Raw genomic sequence first — 17,437 nt, 5'->3', positions numbered from 1 at the left:
GTTCTGCGAATGTCTTACCATGAAGCAGGATATGTGTCACCCGCACACTGCCATCAGGCTCTCTGAGTGCCTCACCATGGACCAGGGTGCGTTTCACTCCTCCACCACCATCAGGCTCTCCCGTCATTTGAGTGGCTTCTTGCAGAGCTTATCAGCACCTGAAGGGAGCCCTCATCTCTCTGAGTCCTTGCTCTCTCAGGACAGCTTTTTCCTCATGTGTCCTGCCCTCTTCAATACAGATATTCTCAGGGAATCCAATTAATTTTGTATTAATTTTGTACTTTTGTACTCCATTGCCATCAGACTCAGTATTAGCCAGATCTGGGAATATTAGCTGAGAACATCTTGGCTTCTTCATGACTTTTACATATATTCTAACTAATGTTTTGTGGTCAGGGCCTCTGTCATCTCCACATTTGAACTTCTCAGATTCCTAATCTGAGTCATGAACTTGGAAGATACTTTCAAACCTCACTGCTGATTTTGACAACCTGAAAGCCTACAGTTGGGGGTGAAGGTGAAACACTCGACTGGGAAGCAACGTGCTTATGTTACCCTCTCTGAAAACCTTTAATCACTATTTAAAAAAAAAAAAAAAAAGCAAAAACTGTGTCCTATGTAAGCTCAGCTCTCCGGGGCATGTGGACCTCCGCAAGCTAGGGGCCATTTCCTGCTGCAGAGGCTCCTGTTGCCTGTGACTGGAACCGCAGTGCCATCCAATGGCAATCTTGTGTAATGCAGCAGCTCCTCCATCTTTCTGCACCTGTAGTTTTCCTAGTGCTCCTGAACAGGAAACCTGACAAGTTCTGTGGTATAGAAACCTGTTTTCTGTTCCTGTGTTGGTTTGTTTAGGATAATGGCCTCCAGCTCCTACTGTGTTGCTACAAAGGACATGATCTTGTGTCCTTGAGGGTGGAAGGTGGGAGGAGGCAGAGAATCAAAAAACTGTCGGGTACTATGCTTATTACCTGGGTAACAAAATAATCTGTAAACCAGCACCCCTCGCCGCCGTGATACGCAATTTGCCCATATAGCAAACCTGCACACGTACCTCTGAATTTAAAAGTTGAAAAAAGGAAATCTGTTTTCTCAATGTCATTTGGGTATGCAGCCTTTTTCTTTCTTTTTGTTTAATGTCTATTAAGCTTTTGAAGGCTTAGTGCTTTGTAGAGTTTGAGCAGCAGTTCGCAAAGTGTGGTCCAGGAGGTTCCAAGAACCTTTTAGGGATTTTACAAAGTCAGAATTATTTTTATAGTAATACTAAGACATATTTTGCCTTTGGCTTCTTATTCCCTTATGAGGGTACACTAGAGTCTTCCCAGGGCTGTGTGACCTCCATTGCCATCAGACTCAAATAGAGGCAGATATGAGAATGGAGCTGTCTTCTATTAAGCAAGAGATTATCAAGATTTGCAAAATTTTAAAAATGTCATTTATTACCTTTTCGGAAAATAGTTCTTTTATTGAAATACATTATATGTATGTAATAATCGTTATTTTTAATGAACATTTTTAAAATTTCTAATTTTAAATATGGTAAGTATTTTGAGATGTTACCCACCCACATAGACTAAAGCTCTTTGGAGTGCTGGATATTCATTTTAAGAGTGTAAAAGGGTATTGAGACTAAAAAACTTAATAACCAAAATCTTAAAAACTTAAGTTTTAGAAGCTTAGTTGGACTGTCCAACTATGTACTCTCATCATTTCTGTATCAAATGGGACACATGGGTGGCCTGGAACCTCACTGACATAGTAAACAAGGGAGGGGATGTGGGTATATTTTTTCTGGGGAGAAGGCTTAGCTTTCCTCTAGTTTTCAAAGTTCTATGTGACACTGTCCAACCCCATAAAGGTTAGGAGCCACTTAAAAGTGAGCATGATAGCCAAGGGGCTAGAAGGCTTGACACTCATCCCATCTCTGAAACCAACTACTCTAGGACAGATACGAGTCATCTAATCTGTGCTTTATGAGAGGAAAGGGATAGAGGAACTCTCTGGTCAGAATATAGAGAAATCAGATAAATGTCCATTTAAAGGAACAGTCTTTTAAGGTGTGATTTATATGATGCCTTGTCTGTTAAAGAACTGAAGGTAGTTTGATTCTTCACTAGCTAATGTGAAAAATGTGATCTACAGCCTGGGGTAACCAAAGGAGAGTAAATTGAAATTAAGACTCATTGCTTTTCCAAATGTTTGTCTAGTTTAGTGAACTTTCAAAGATCATGTTGTTGGACTTATCAGGCCTACTGCCTTTCATTTTTCTGTTTTATAGTCTCTTGGTTTTTGTTTTCCTTGGATAAATTTATTTCATTGCTTCCTGTTTTATAATTACTTAACATCATGAATTTTCCCTTTAAGGTACAGATTTAGCTATATTCTTTGTTTTTATATGTAACTTTCTATTTTTTAAAAATTCTAATTATTGAAGTTTCAGTTTTTTCTGTTGTCCAAAAATTAAAAGCTTTTAGAAGTTTCTTATGATTCTTTTAAAAAATACTTATTAATTTCTAGTTCCATTACATTTTTTTAACTGCTGTATTGATATAATTCGCACACCCTAAAATTTACCCTTTAAAAGTGTTTGTTTTTTGTATGTCAGTTATGTAATAATCACTACCATCTAACTTTAGAACATTTTTATCACTCCAAAAAGAAAACCTGTATCTATTAGCCATCACTCCCTAATCTCCTTAGACCCCCACCCCACTCCCATCTTAGAAACTTCTCATCTATTTTCTATCTCTATAGATTTTCCTGTTAGGGACATTCCATATATATGGAATTATATAATATGTTGCCTTTACTGTCTGGCTTCTTTTACTTAGCAAAATGTTCTCAAGGCTTTTCTGTGTTGTAACATGAAAGAATACTTCATTCTTTTTTATGGCTGGAATAGTACTGCATTGTGTGAATTTACTGCATTTATCTCTGTTCATTAGCTGATGGGCATTTGATTTGGGTTGTTTTCTCTTTTGGTTATTAAGAATAATGCTACTATTAACCATGGTGCACAAATTTTTGCATGAATAAAAACACTCAAAAACTATTCCTATTAGCTATATACCTTTACCAGTAGAATTGCTGTGTTACATGGTAATTCTATGTTTAACATTCTGAGAAACTGTCAAACTGTGTTTCAAAGTGGCTGTACCATTCTATAGTCCAACCAACAATTTCTCCACATTCTGCCCAATAATTGATTTTTTTTATCTTTAAAATTTTAGTCATCCTAGTGCGTGTGAAGGAGTAGCTCATTGTGGGTGTGAGTAGCATTTTCTTAATGACTTATGGTGCTGAGTCCACTGCATTTTGGTCAGAGATTGTGGCCAAATCTTAGAATTTATTGTGATTTTTTCTTTGTAGCTTAATATGTGATCAATTAAATATTCTCTTAATTACAGAAGACAAAATTTTTGTTCTTTAGTAAAATGTGATGGCTTTCTATAAAGACCTCTGATTGATACGTAGGGTGTACATTGCAATATACATATTATTCAATTATATCCTTATTATTTGCCTGTTAAAAATGCAAAATGTTGAAATATTTTATTACTATTTCTGCTGTTGCTTGTATTTCTATCATTTTACCCTTAAACAAATTGAGGCAATGTTATTTGGCACATATAGGTTTATGACAGTTTCAGCTTCACTGAGAACTACATCCTTGTTAATATAATGCGTCTCTGTGTAAAAATGTATAAAAAAATTTTATCTGATATTGATATTGTTCACTGTTCCCTTGTTAATTGCATTTGCATAAAATGCTTTTGGTATGTTCATAATTTTATTTCCACCTTGCTTTAAATAAGTATCTGATAAATAAGATATAGACAATTTGAAGTTTTTATATTAATATTAGAATATACTTATACAAATGTGTTTTATTGTCTACTAGTAAAAACAAATAAATGAAAACAACTTTTCTGTCCTTTAGTGTGATGTCCCTTTTTTCCAATAAACTGTTAATAAATTAATAGTAATATCACAATCTCAATGTCATCTTATAAGTGAAAAACTATATCCTAGGAATAAAGGATATAGGTTGTTGGTTTTTCAAAAACTCATTCTGAATGTCTATATATTTTAATGAAAAAATTCATCTTTTAATAATTTGCATTGATTTTGATAAATTTCATATTTGGTTTTAGTTCTTTTGTAGCACTCCATACTTTAAAAAAAATTTTGTTTTCTGTTCTTTGATAAATTGTATTTTCTCTGTATTTATAATTCATAGTTTTCAAAGGGTATAAGCAGTTCCTAATTATGCCATTGGCTTCCCATCAGCTTTTCAAAAGCATTGTGTTAACCTATATTTATTTAAAATTAGATTAAAAAGTTCAACAATGTTCTTAAAACTCCCTACCCCTCGATCACCAACTTCTACATTTTTTTGTTATAACATTTCAAGTTTTTCTATCCATGTTTTTATTATGCAATTATTGTATATGCTTTATATTGTCTTTTGATAACCATTATTTGAAGTTTTCACTAATTTTTTTTTCTATGAGACAGAGTCTTGCTCTGTTGCCCAGGCTGGAGTGCAGTGGCATGATCTCAGCTCACTGCTACTCAGCCTCTTAGGTTCAAGCAATTCTCCTGCCTCAAGCCTCCCAAGTAGCTGGGATTATAGGCATGCACCACCACACCTGGCTAATTTTTGTATTTGTAGTGGAGACAGGGTTTCACCATGTTGGCCAGGCTGGCCTCAAACTCCTGACCTCAAATGATCCACCCACTTGGCCTCCCAAAGTGCTCAGATTACAGGCCACTGCGCCCACCCTGAAATTTTCTTAAATTTTATGTTCATGTAAACAGCAAATATTTAGACATCTCTATTTTAACTGGTTTAAGTAATCACTGCTGCTTTTCTTTTTATATCCTGATCTCCCTAACCTCAAGCTTTTAGTTTTGCTCCATTATTCATTTGAAACAAATATTCATGTAGCTTATAAAAAGTAATATACATGAGTAGGACATTTTCTGAGTATCTAAACATCTTAGAATATCTTCAAATTGCTGACATATGAGGAAAGAAATCTTAGCTTTGTACAAAATTCTTAGGTTACAAAATTTTCTAGGGTGTATTCCATTGTTTTCTAGAATTTCCTGTTTTTAGAATCTAAAATCAACCTGGTTTATCAGACAAAGAAAAATAATATATAAATACTACCAGCAATGAACACAATACTTTGATATTAATAATTACAGGTTTTTATTCCTAGGATATAGTTTTCCATTTATAAGATGATGTTGAGATCGTGACATTATCATTAATTTATTAACAGCTTATTGGGAAACAAGGGACAACGCACTAAAGGACAGAAAAGTGGTTTTGTTTGTTTTTACTAGTAGACAACAAAACACATTTGTCTGTATAAGTATATTCTAATATTAAAATAAAAATTGTCTTTTCATCTGAAGCTTAAAAAAATGAAACATTTTAGCCATTAGCAATCATACATAAGAATAATATACTTTTATAACCTATGTTTATAACATTGATCTTTTTAGCAACATTGGAATAGTATAATTTCAAAGTAGATCATGGAATGCCAGGATTTTGTCTATATTTTCTATTTGGAAATTTTTATTATTTCCTTAATCATATTATTGGACAGAACCTGAGTGACAGCACTTCTTCCAGATACATGAATTGGTCAGAGCTTTTCTAGTTTAGAAAATTCTATCTGACAAGAAATCTGATGGTACCTACCATCTTTTATCACATTGCTTAGCATATAATATGCAATCTTCTATTTGCAGGAAACCTTTTTATTTTAATGCTGTCCTCATACAGACACCTTTTTGGGGCATTTTATGCAATGAAGAGGCATTTCAAAATAAGTTAGAATTCAATGGTTAGTGTTATACCAAGACAAGTAACTTAACTAAAATGACAACTCAGTATAAAATCAGTCTTCAGTGAGATTCATACATGTAAAAGTAATGACAACCACATCATAATTTGCTATTCTATCAGACAAATGTAGGTGGCCTTTAATATCAATTGTAGCATGCATTTATTTTATTTTTTATAATAAAATTTTATTAATTGTATTTACATATCATTCCTTCCTTTTTAAGTACATTATGCTAGTATTTATATTTGGCTGTTACTGTTAATGCATTTATGCTCTACTAAGGCAGTAATCTTTATTTATTTTGCTGTATTTAGTCTTTGCGGATAATTTTATTAAATATTTTAATATACTAATGATACATTCTTGGAGTAAATCCTGCTTTTTCCACATTGGACAATTTTTTAACCTATTACATTTCGTTTGCTGAAATTTTGCTTAAGGTTTTACACCTTTGTTTTATTAATGAGATTGCCTAGCCCTGACAAGCTTGAGGCTCAACAAATTTACTTTAGAAATATTGTTCCCTAAGGAAACATAACACCTTAAAAATATTTTTGGAGAGCAATTTAAGCAGCATAAAGCATTATTTATTTTTTAAATTTATTTTTTATTATACTTTATGTTCTAGGGTACACGTGCACAACATGCAGGTTTACATATGTATACATGTGTCATGTTGGTGTACTGCACCCATTAACTCGTCATTTACATTAGGTATATTTCCTAATGCTATCCCTACCCCCCACCCCACCCCACAACAGGCCCCACCATCTCACACCAGTTAGAATGACAATCATTAAAAAGTCAGGAAACAACAGGTGCTGGAGAGGATCTGGAGAAATAGGAACACTTTTACACTGTTGGTGGGACTGTAAACTAGTTCAACCATTGTGGAAGACAGTGTGGTGATTCCTCAAGGATCTAGAACTAGAAATACCATTTGACCAAGCCATCCCATTACTGGGAATATACCCAAAGGATTATAAATCATGCTGCTATAAAGACACAAGCACATGTATGTTTATTGCAGCACTATTCACAATAGCAAAGACTTGGAACCAACCCAAATGTCCATCAATGACAGACTGGATTAAGAAAATGTGGCACATATACACCATGGAATACTACGTAGCCATAAAAAAGGAAGAGTTCATGTGCTTTGTAGGGACATGGATGCAGCTGGAAACCATCATTCTCAGCAAACTATGCCAAGAACAAAAAACCAAACACTGCATGTTCTCACTCATAGGTAGGAATTGAACAATGAGAACACTTGGACACAGGAAGTAGCATGCATTTAATTTGGAAATATAAGACTGTCTTACAATTTCAATTCTTTTGCATTTGCTGGGAGTGTTTTACTTCTGATTATATAATTGATTTTAGAGTAAGTGCCATGTGGTAATGAAATGAATGTATATTGTTGTTTTTTGTGGGATGGAGAGCTCTGTAGATATCTGTGAGGTCCATTTGATCCAGTGTTAAGTTCAGGTCCTAAACATCTGTTAATTTTCATTTTTGATGATCTGTCTAATATTGTCAACGGGGTGTTAAAGTCTCCCAGTAGTATTGTGTGGGCATATAAGTCTCTTTGAAGGTCTCTAAGAACTTGCTTTATGAATCTGGGTGCTCCTGTGTTGGCTGCATGCATATTTATGATAGTTAGATCTTATTGAATTGAACCCTTTACCATTATGTAATGCCCTTCTTTGTCTTTTTTAATCTTTGTTGGTTTAAAGTCTGTTTTGTCAGAAATTAGGATTGCAAGCTCTGCTTATTTCTGTTTTCCATTTGCTTTCTAGATTTTTTTTCCATCCTTTTATTTTGAGCCTATGTGTGTCACTGCATGTGAGATGGGTCTCTTGAAGACAGCATACCAATGGGTCTTGGGGTTTCTCATCCAGCTTAGCACTGTAACAGCCTCTCAGACCACAGCACGATCAAATTTGAAATAAAAACTAAGAAACTCACTCAAAACTGTACAATTACATGGAAATTGGATAACCCGATCCTGTATGACTTTGGAGTAAATAATAAAATTAAGGTAGAAATCAAGAAGTTCTTTGAAACTAATGAGAACAAAGATACAATGTATCAGAATCTCTGGGACACAGCTAAGGTAGTCTTAAGAGGGAAATTTATAGCACTAGATGCACATATCAAAAAGTTAGAAAAATCAAGTTAACAACCTAACATCACAACTAAAAGAACTAGAGAACCAAGAGCAAACAAATCTCAAAGCTAGCAAAAGGCAAGAAATAACCAAAGCCAGAGCTAAACTGAAGGAGATAGAGACACAAAAAACTGTTCAAAAGATCAAGAAATCCCGGAGCTTTATTTTGAAAAAAAAATTAATAAAATAAGTAGACCACTAGCTAGACTAATAAAGAAGAAAAGAGAGAAGATACAAATAAACACAATCAGAAACAACAAGAGGGATATTACCACTGACCCCACAGATATACAACCATCAGGAAATATTAGGAACATCTCTATGGACATAAACTAGAAAATCTAGAAGAAATGAATAAATCCCTGGAAACGTATATCCTCCCAAGGCTGAACACGGAAGAAATTGAATTCCTGAACAAACCAATAATAAACTCTGAAATTGAGGCAGTAATAAATAGCCTACCAATGAAACAAAGCCCAGGACCAGACGGATTCACAGCTGAATTCTACCAGACATACAAATAAGAGCTGGTACCACTCCTACTGAAACGATTCCAAAAATTGAGGAGGAGAGAGCTCCTCCCTAACTCATTCTAGATAGCTGGCACCATCCTCATACCAAAACCTGGCAGAAATACAATAAAAAAAGAAAACTTCAGGCCAACATTCTTGTTGAACATTGATGCAAAAATCCTCCACAAAATACTGCCAAATCAAATCCAGCAACATATCAAAAAGCTCATCCACCATACTCCAGTAGGCTTCATCCCCAGGATGCAAGGTTGGTTCAACATACATAATCAATAAATGGGATTCATCACATAAACAGAACTAATGACAAAAAAACCACAATTACCTCAATAGATACAAAAGCTTTTGATAAAGTTCAACATCCCCTCATGTTAAAAACTCTCAATGAACTAGATATTGAAAGAACATACCTCAAAATAATAAAAGCCATATATGACAAACCCACAGCCAACATCATACTGAATGAGCAAAAACTGAACCCTTTCCCCTTAAAAACTGGCACAAGACACATATGCTGTCTCTTACCACTCCTATTCAACATAGTATTGAAAGTATTGGCTAGGGCAATCAGGCAAGAGAAACAAACAAAGGGCATCTGAACAAACGATCCCTGTTTGCAGATGACATGATTCTTTATCTAGAAAACCCCCATCATTTCAGCCCAAAAGCTTCTTAAGTTATAAGCAACTTTAGCAGTCTGAGGATACAAAATCAATGTACAAAAATCCTAGCATTTATAACACCACCAACAGTCAAGCCAAGAGCCAAAACAGGAATAAATTCTCATTTACAATTGCCACAAAAAGAATAAAATACCTAGGAATACAGCTAACTAGGGAGGTGAAATATTTCTACAAGTAGAACTACAAACCACTGCTCAAAAAAATCAGAGATAACACAAATGGAAAAACATTCCATGCTCATGGATCAAAAGCATCAATATTGTTAAAATGGTCATACTGCCCAAAGCAATTTATAGATTCAATAATATTCCTAATAAACTATCATTGACATTCTTCACAGAACTAGATAAAACTATTTTAAAATTCATATAGAACCAAAACAGAGTCTGAGTAGCCAAGGCAATCCTAAGAATAAAGAAGAAAGCTGAAGGCATCACACTACCTGATTTCAAACTATACTACAGGGATACAGTAACCAAAACAGCATGGTACTGGTACAAAAATAGACATAGACCAGTGAAACAGAACGGAGAACCCAGAAACAAGACAGAACACCTACAACTATCTGATTGTTGACAAACCTGACAAAAACAAGCAACGGGGAAAGAATTGCTCATTCAATAAATGGTGCTGGGATAACTTGCTAGCCATATGCAGAAGATTGAAACTGGACCTGTTCCTTATGCCATATACAAAAATTAACTCAAGGTGAATTAAAGACTTAAATGTAAAACACAAAACCATAAAAATTCTGGAAGACAACCTAGGCAATACCATTCAGGACATAGGCATGGGCAAAGATTTTATGAAGACACCAAAAGCAATTGTAACAAAAGCAAAAGCTGGCAAATAGTATCTAATTAAACTAAATAGTTTTTGCACAGCAAAAGAAACTATCAACATAGTAAACAGACAACCTACAGAATGGGAGAAAATTTTTGCAAACTATGCGTCTGACAAAGGTCTAATAATCAGAGTCTACAAGGAACTTAAATTTACAAGAAAAAAACAAACATCCCCATTAAAAAGTGGGCAAAGGACATGAACATTTTTCAAAAGACAGCATACATGAAGCCAACAATCCTATGAAAAAAAGCTTAACATCCCCATTAAAAGTGGACAAAGGACGTGAACACTTTTCAAAAGACTGCATACATGAAGCCAACAATCCTATGAGAAAAAAGCTTAACATAACTGATCATTAGAGAAATGAAAATCAAAAGCACAACGAGATACCATCTCACACCAGTCAGAATGGCTACTATTAAAAAGAAATGACATCATGTCTTTTTCAGGGACGTGGATGAAGCTGGAGGCCATTATGCTTAGCAAACTAACACAGGAACAGAAAACCAAATACTGCATGTTCTCACTTAAAAGTGGGAGCTAAATGATGAGAACACGTGGACACAGAGTGGAACAACACAGACTGAGGTCTTTCAGAGGATCAGGCAAATAACTAATGGGTACTAGGTTATCTTTAGGGTATAGCCCCTTCCTTTAGGTATGAAGCCCCCACTCTTAATATCTGGGTGATGACATAAGCTGTACCACAAACCCCTTTGTTACCTGTGTAACAAATCTGCACTTGTACCCCTGAACTTAAAAAAGCAAAAAAGAATGTCTTGAAGTCTATGAAATAGATCACAAGATCTGACGGTTTTATAAGGGACTTTTTCCCCTTTTGCTTGGCAGTTCTCCTTCCTGCCATCATGTGAAGAGGGATGTGTTTGCTTCCCCTTCTGCCATGGTTGTAAGTTTCCTGAGGCTTCCTAGCCATGTGTAACTGTGAGAGAATTAAATCTCTTTTCTTTATAAATTACCCAGTCGTAGACAGTTCTTTACAGCTTCATGAGAACAGACTAATACAGTAAATTGGTACCAGGAGGTAGTGGGATGCTGCTATAAGGATACCTAAAAATGTGGAAGCAGCTTTGGAACTGGGTAATGGGCAGAGGTTGAAACAGTTTAGAGGGCTCAGAAGAATACAGAAAAAGACAGGACAGTTTGGAACTTCCTAGAGCCTTGGAGGGCTCAGAAGACAGGAAGGTACGGGAAAGTTTGGAAATTCCTAAAGACTTGTTGAATGGCTTTGATCAAAATGCTAATAATAATATGAACAATGAAGTCCAGGCTGAGATGGTCTCAGAAATGAGAAAGTTGTTGGAAACTGGAATAAAGGTGATTCTTGCTATGCTTTATCAAAGAGACTGGTGGCATATTGCTCCTACCCTAGAGATCTGTAGAACTTTGAACTTGAGAGAGATGATTTAGGGTATCTGGTGCAAGAAATGTCTAAGTGGCAAAGCATTCAACAGGCAGCTTGGGTCCACGTAAAAGCATTCAGTTTTATGTATTCACAAAGTTATGGTTTGGAATTGGAACTTATGTTTAAAAGGGAAGCAGAGCATATAAGTTTAGAAAATCTGCAGCCTGATGATGCAGTAGGAAAAAAAATTAAAGAACCTTTTTCTGGGGAGAAATTCAAGCCTGCTACAGAAATTTTCATAAGTAATGAAGAGCCAAATGTTCATCACCAAGACAATGGGGAAACTATCCCCAGAACATGCCAGAGACCTTCATAGCAGACACTTCCATCACAGTGCTAGAGGTCTTAGGGGGGGAAAAATAGTTCCATGGGCTGGTCCAAATAGTTTCCCCCCTGCTGTATGCAGCCTTTGGATATGGTGCCCTGAGTCTTAGCTGCTTCAGCTTCAGCCATGGCTAAAAGGTGCCAACGTACAGTTCATGCCATTGCTTCAGAGGGTACAAGCCCCAAGTTTTGGTGGCTTACACGTGGTGTTGGGCCTCCAGGTGCACAGAAGTCAATAATTGGAGTTTGGGGACCTCAGCCTAGATATCAGAGGATGTATGGAAATGCCTGGATGTCCAGGCAGAAGTTTGCTGTAGGGGTGGAACCCTCATAGAGAACCTCTGCTGGTGCAGTGTGGAAGGAAAATGTGGGGCTGGAGTTCCCACAGTCCTAATGGGGGCACTGCCTAGTGGAGCTGTGAGAAGAACACCACCATCCTCCAGACCCCAGAATGGTAGATCCACCAGCAACTTGTACCATGTGCCTAGAAAAGCTGCAGATGCTCAACACCAGCCCATGAAAGCAGCCATGAACAGGGCCATACCCTGCAAAGCCACAGGGGCAGAGCTTCCCCAGGCTGTGGGACTCCACCTATTGCATCAGCATGACCTGGATGTAAGACATGGAGTCAAAGGAGATCATTTTGGAACTTTAAGGTTTAATGACTGCACTATTGGATTTTGGACTTGCATAGGGCCTATACCCCTTTGTTTTGGCCAATTTCTCCCATTTGGAACAGGTATATTTATCCAATGCCCATACCTCCATTTTGTCTAGGAAGTAACTGACTTGCTTTTGATTTTACAGGCTTATAGGCAAAAGGGATTTGCCTTGTCTCAGATGAGACTTTGGACTTGGACTTTGGGTTAATGCTGGAATTACGATTTTGGGGGACTGTTAGAAAGGCATAATTGTGTTTTGAATTGTGAGAACATGAGATTTGGGAGGGACCAGGACAAATGATATGGTTTGGCTGTGTCCCTACCTATATCTCATCTTGTAGTTCCCATAATCACCATGTTTCATGGAAGGGATCCTGTGGGAGGTAACTGAATCATAGGGGCAGTTATCTGCATGCTGCTATTCTCGTGTTAGTGAGTTCTCACAAGATCTGATGGTTTTATAAGGGACTTTCCCCCGCTTTACATCGCACTTCTCCTTCCTGCCATCATGTGAAAAAGAATGTGTTTGCTTCCCCTTCCACCATGATTGTAGGTTTCCTGAGGCCCCCCATGCCTGTCAAGCTATGTGGAACTGAGTCACTTAAACATCTTTAATTTATAAATTACCCAGTATCAAGCAGTTCTTTATAGCAGCATGAGAACAGACTAATACAGATAAAAATGAAATGCTTTAATTTGCACTTCTCAATATCTAGTAAGTTTGAATATTTTTTATAAGTTCTCTGCCTACTTTCTACTGATTTGAAATATTTCTTTATAAGAAAATACTAATTGTTTATCTGTCATGTTATAAAATAATATTCCCAAATGTCCTGTTTGTATTCTGATATTGTTCATGATGCTTTCATCACATGCAAATTTTCAATCTTAATATAATTAAGTCTATCAGTCCTTCCCTTTATTCATTTCCTTTGCTATGATTCAGCCTGATTTTCCCCCACACAAGTTCCTTTTAAGCATTTTTCTTTATCATCAACTTTTGGCATATTTTGAAGTTCCTTGTGTATTTCCATATTTATCTTGTTTGAAGTTCATAGTACTTCCTCAATATGTAGGTTGAGGTATTCAGTTTCATAAAATTATCAGCCATAATTGCTTCAAACGCCACCTCTATCCTCATCCTCATTTTCCTCTGAGATTAAAATTGTATGTTAAAACTTATCATAACCTGTGTAACTCTTAAGTTTTCCATGGTTTCATTACTTTTCCTTGACTCTTGTTTTTCTTACCTGTCTTATCTGTTTTTTCAGTTATTATCTAAACCCATTCATAGTTTTAATTACAGCTGTGTTTTTCAATTCTAGAATTTCCATTTACTTAAAAAAATAGTTTCTAGTTCTCTCAGAAATTTCCATTTTCAACTCCCTCAACACAGTAATCAAAGCTATTTTAAAGTCTGTTATAACTTCCCTTACAACTTCCTTATATGTATTTTTCATGGATCTGTTTTTATTGTCTGCTTTTATTTCCTCTTGGTTTTCACTTAAGTGTTCTGTTTTCATATACCTGGATGTATTTGACTAAGTGCTGAAAACCATTAATGAAAAATTTTATAAATAGTTGAGGCTTTGGATGATATTTTTATCTTCCTTCAAAAACAGCTTATATTTTCTTCCCATAGGCCACTACTCTAGGAGTACTAACAATCCCAGATCACTTACTACCATCAGATATTTAGATGATTCAAAGGTAGTTTTATGTCTCTCTGGGAGTCATTCCTAATTCATGATTACCCACAGGGTATAAATCTTACCTCAGCTGCTTTTGAAATTGACAGATGTCTTGAAAGGTAAAATGATACAAAATGTTGGGCTTATCCCCTTAAGCTTTTCTTCCCAGATTGTAGCCTCATAAATTCTCGTTGACTTGGAAGCTCTACAATGCTTTCACAATTGAGTTTTCTAGATTTTTAAAAATAAAACCTCAGCGTGATTTTTTCTCTTTATTCTTAATCTATCTTTGGATATATGTAAGATTTTCTTAAAAGAAATTGGTCAGGTTATATCTAGATATGATCTCTTAAAGTGATTCATTTGTCTAAAGCTTGCATGCAAATATGTGCTCTCCTACCCCCCAACCAGATAATGGAAATACTTTTCTCTATTTCTTGAACAATTACATCAGTTCCAAATTGGTCTTTCATCCAAAAATACCTATTATCCACATACTGTGCTCTCTATTTTCCACCATCTATATTGAAAAAATTCTTGGTCAGCATTTTTCTCTTTGTCCTTTTAATCTGAATTCCAAAAATCTTCCCTGTTTCATCTGATTCAATTCTCTACAATTTCAATTCTGTTCTTCGTATCTGACAGTAAATTTTAATGTATAATATTTGTATTATAATTTTCTTACTAATTTCTTACTCTTTTTAATCTCATTTTATGATTTTCATTTCACCTTAGTCTCCCTTTTTGACTTTTTGCTATTAATTCATAGACTTCATGTTAACTTTTAAGGGTGTTAAATGGCTTCCTGAAGTCCTCTAAATCCTGCAACAGGTGTATGCTCACCGTTTGAGTCTCTCATGTACTGTTAGACATTTTCTTTATATTGATTCATAATTTATCTACTGCTAACTTGTACTTGGAGCAGACATTTAAAAATATAGACAGGAAAAGAATGTGTTTATAGTCTCAGAATTTAGAAATAACTTAGTGTCACCATCAGAATATTTGGAGCAAGTAAAATTGAGTGTTTATATTACATTCTTGAAATTTCAGTAATAAAATGGATCCCAAGTTTGCATTTTTATTTGTTTAAATATATGTAATACTTGAAACTACCTTAATGCCAGCAGCACCCTTTAGTTTACATTGCTTGTTCAACAAACATAATGAAAGGATATGTGTACCTAATTTCTTACAGGGAAAGGGGTAAAAAAAAAAGAGAAATGTGTTAGTGAAGAAAAGTATAGGAGTATACTAGTAGAGAAAAGTATTACCTATTTGAAAGATGCTTGATGAAAAAAATTGGGAATTATTTGTCCTATTTCATCCATAGGCACTATGTGCAATGTTGTCAGTTGATTTATTTAAACTTAATTACGTCTGTGAAAACACTGTTTCAGCTCCTAAGTTGCCTAAATTTCCTGTGACCATTAATGGGAAAATATGAGGAATGCTCTGCATTTGACATAAGAAAGTCCCTGTATAAGTTCAAGGTGGATTATTAATGCTATTATTTTTTTACTGTAATTATTCTTCTCTGTGCTTCTTTAGGTCGATCTTTCATTAAATCCACAGAGAAGAATCCAGTGGGATTGATGCATCTTCAGAAACATAGCTTATATAACAAATAGATACATTAAAATCTGATAAATAATACTTAGAACTCTTTCATGAAGTTACTAAATTAGAGAAACTTTTATATGTTTACGTATTTTTCCTTACATAGGTTGCTGTCTTAATTATACGAAGTTTTTTGCTACCTTTGCTTGATTCTCTGATATCCCCATCATTAGATACTATTTGGTCTATTTTAGCAAACATCAATGCTCAAGATTTCCAGTGAGAATTACAAGGTAATTACAGCTCATGTTGGGGTATTTACTGGTAATATGCAGGGTCAGACACACACACACACACACACACACCCCCAACACACACACACACACCCAACACACACAGCACCACAGCTTTGTAGATGACTTGGTCCTTTAATTTTAAAGGTTTTCTTTCTTAGCTTTTACAGTGTCGACCTGTAGGCAAGAGGCAGTGAAAAATCACTGTGACAACTGTTAAATATTTTACACATGTATCATTATATAAATATATATATGTTATATATATATATCTGATATGATAGTAAAAGTTCTCATATCTTACACTTTGCACCTTCAGTTTTGTAGTAATGGAGATTAGGTGGATAATTTTATTTTTAATTTCAAGTCCCAACTTCACTAATCTCTGAAAAAGATACACAAATAACCTCTCACAAGCCACTAGCACTGAGTTTATACTTCATTTTCTGAAGTAAATTGTCTTCCATAATTGCGTGCTTTGAACATTTTAACATAGAAAACAGTCTTTAATTCAAATATCTGAAACAATTTCTCTACTGATCTATAAACTAGTATGCACTAGATTGCACACCTACTCATTAAATAGTACTGAAAAACAGAAACAGCATAGTGTTAACTCAAAAATATGTTAGAGAGGAATCATCTTTAAGGAGAGAAGTCTTATTCATCTGACTTCATCTTCTGCTGTTATTCCCCTCTAATATTTGGAGTAGACAATACAGTTTGTCCATTGGATTTAAGCTACTTGTCACTAAATTTCTACTGAGTCATACTTACAAAGAAATTATTTTGAGAAGGCATGATGACTGCTAACAAAATTCACCATTATGACTGGACCATCATGTCAGCAAATGCTGAGAGCACATACTCTGTATCAGACATCATGCCAGGCAGTGGGGCACTAAAGAAATGAGAAAGACATGGTCCTTGCATCAGTGGAGTTTTTCAGAGTGGACTAAAAAGTTTTTCTCAGCATACCAAATTTCATTCAGAAGGGAGAATTCAAAATAAAATCTAGAAGACTAATGAGCCAAGCTAAGGATGTTAAAATTCACAAGAGGTCCCAGGCTCTGAATATTTACATAGCAGCATTGGGATCCATCTGCCCAGCAAAATGTAGCCATAATCATAGCTGACATTTGAGCAGCACATTTTAAAAAAATTTTAATTTACAAATAGTAATTCTACATATTCATGGGGTACACAGTGGTATTTTGGTACACAATGTATAGTGATCAGATCAGAGTAATTAATAATATCCATCACATCAAACATTTATCCTTTCTTTGTGTTGGGAACATTCAGTACGTGCCTCTGAGCTATTTGAAACTCTGTATTATTGTTAACTATAGTCACCCTACAGTGATATAGAACAATTGCATATATTC

The sequence above is a fragment of the Colobus angolensis genome, unplaced genomic scaffold, assembly GCF_000951035.1.
Source record: "Colobus angolensis palliatus isolate OR3802 unplaced genomic scaffold, Cang.pa_1.0 Scaffold206, whole genome shotgun sequence".
Taxonomy (NCBI): Eukaryota; Metazoa; Chordata; class Mammalia; order Primates; family Cercopithecidae; genus Colobus; species Colobus angolensis.
This window is presented reverse-complemented; position numbering follows the sequence as displayed.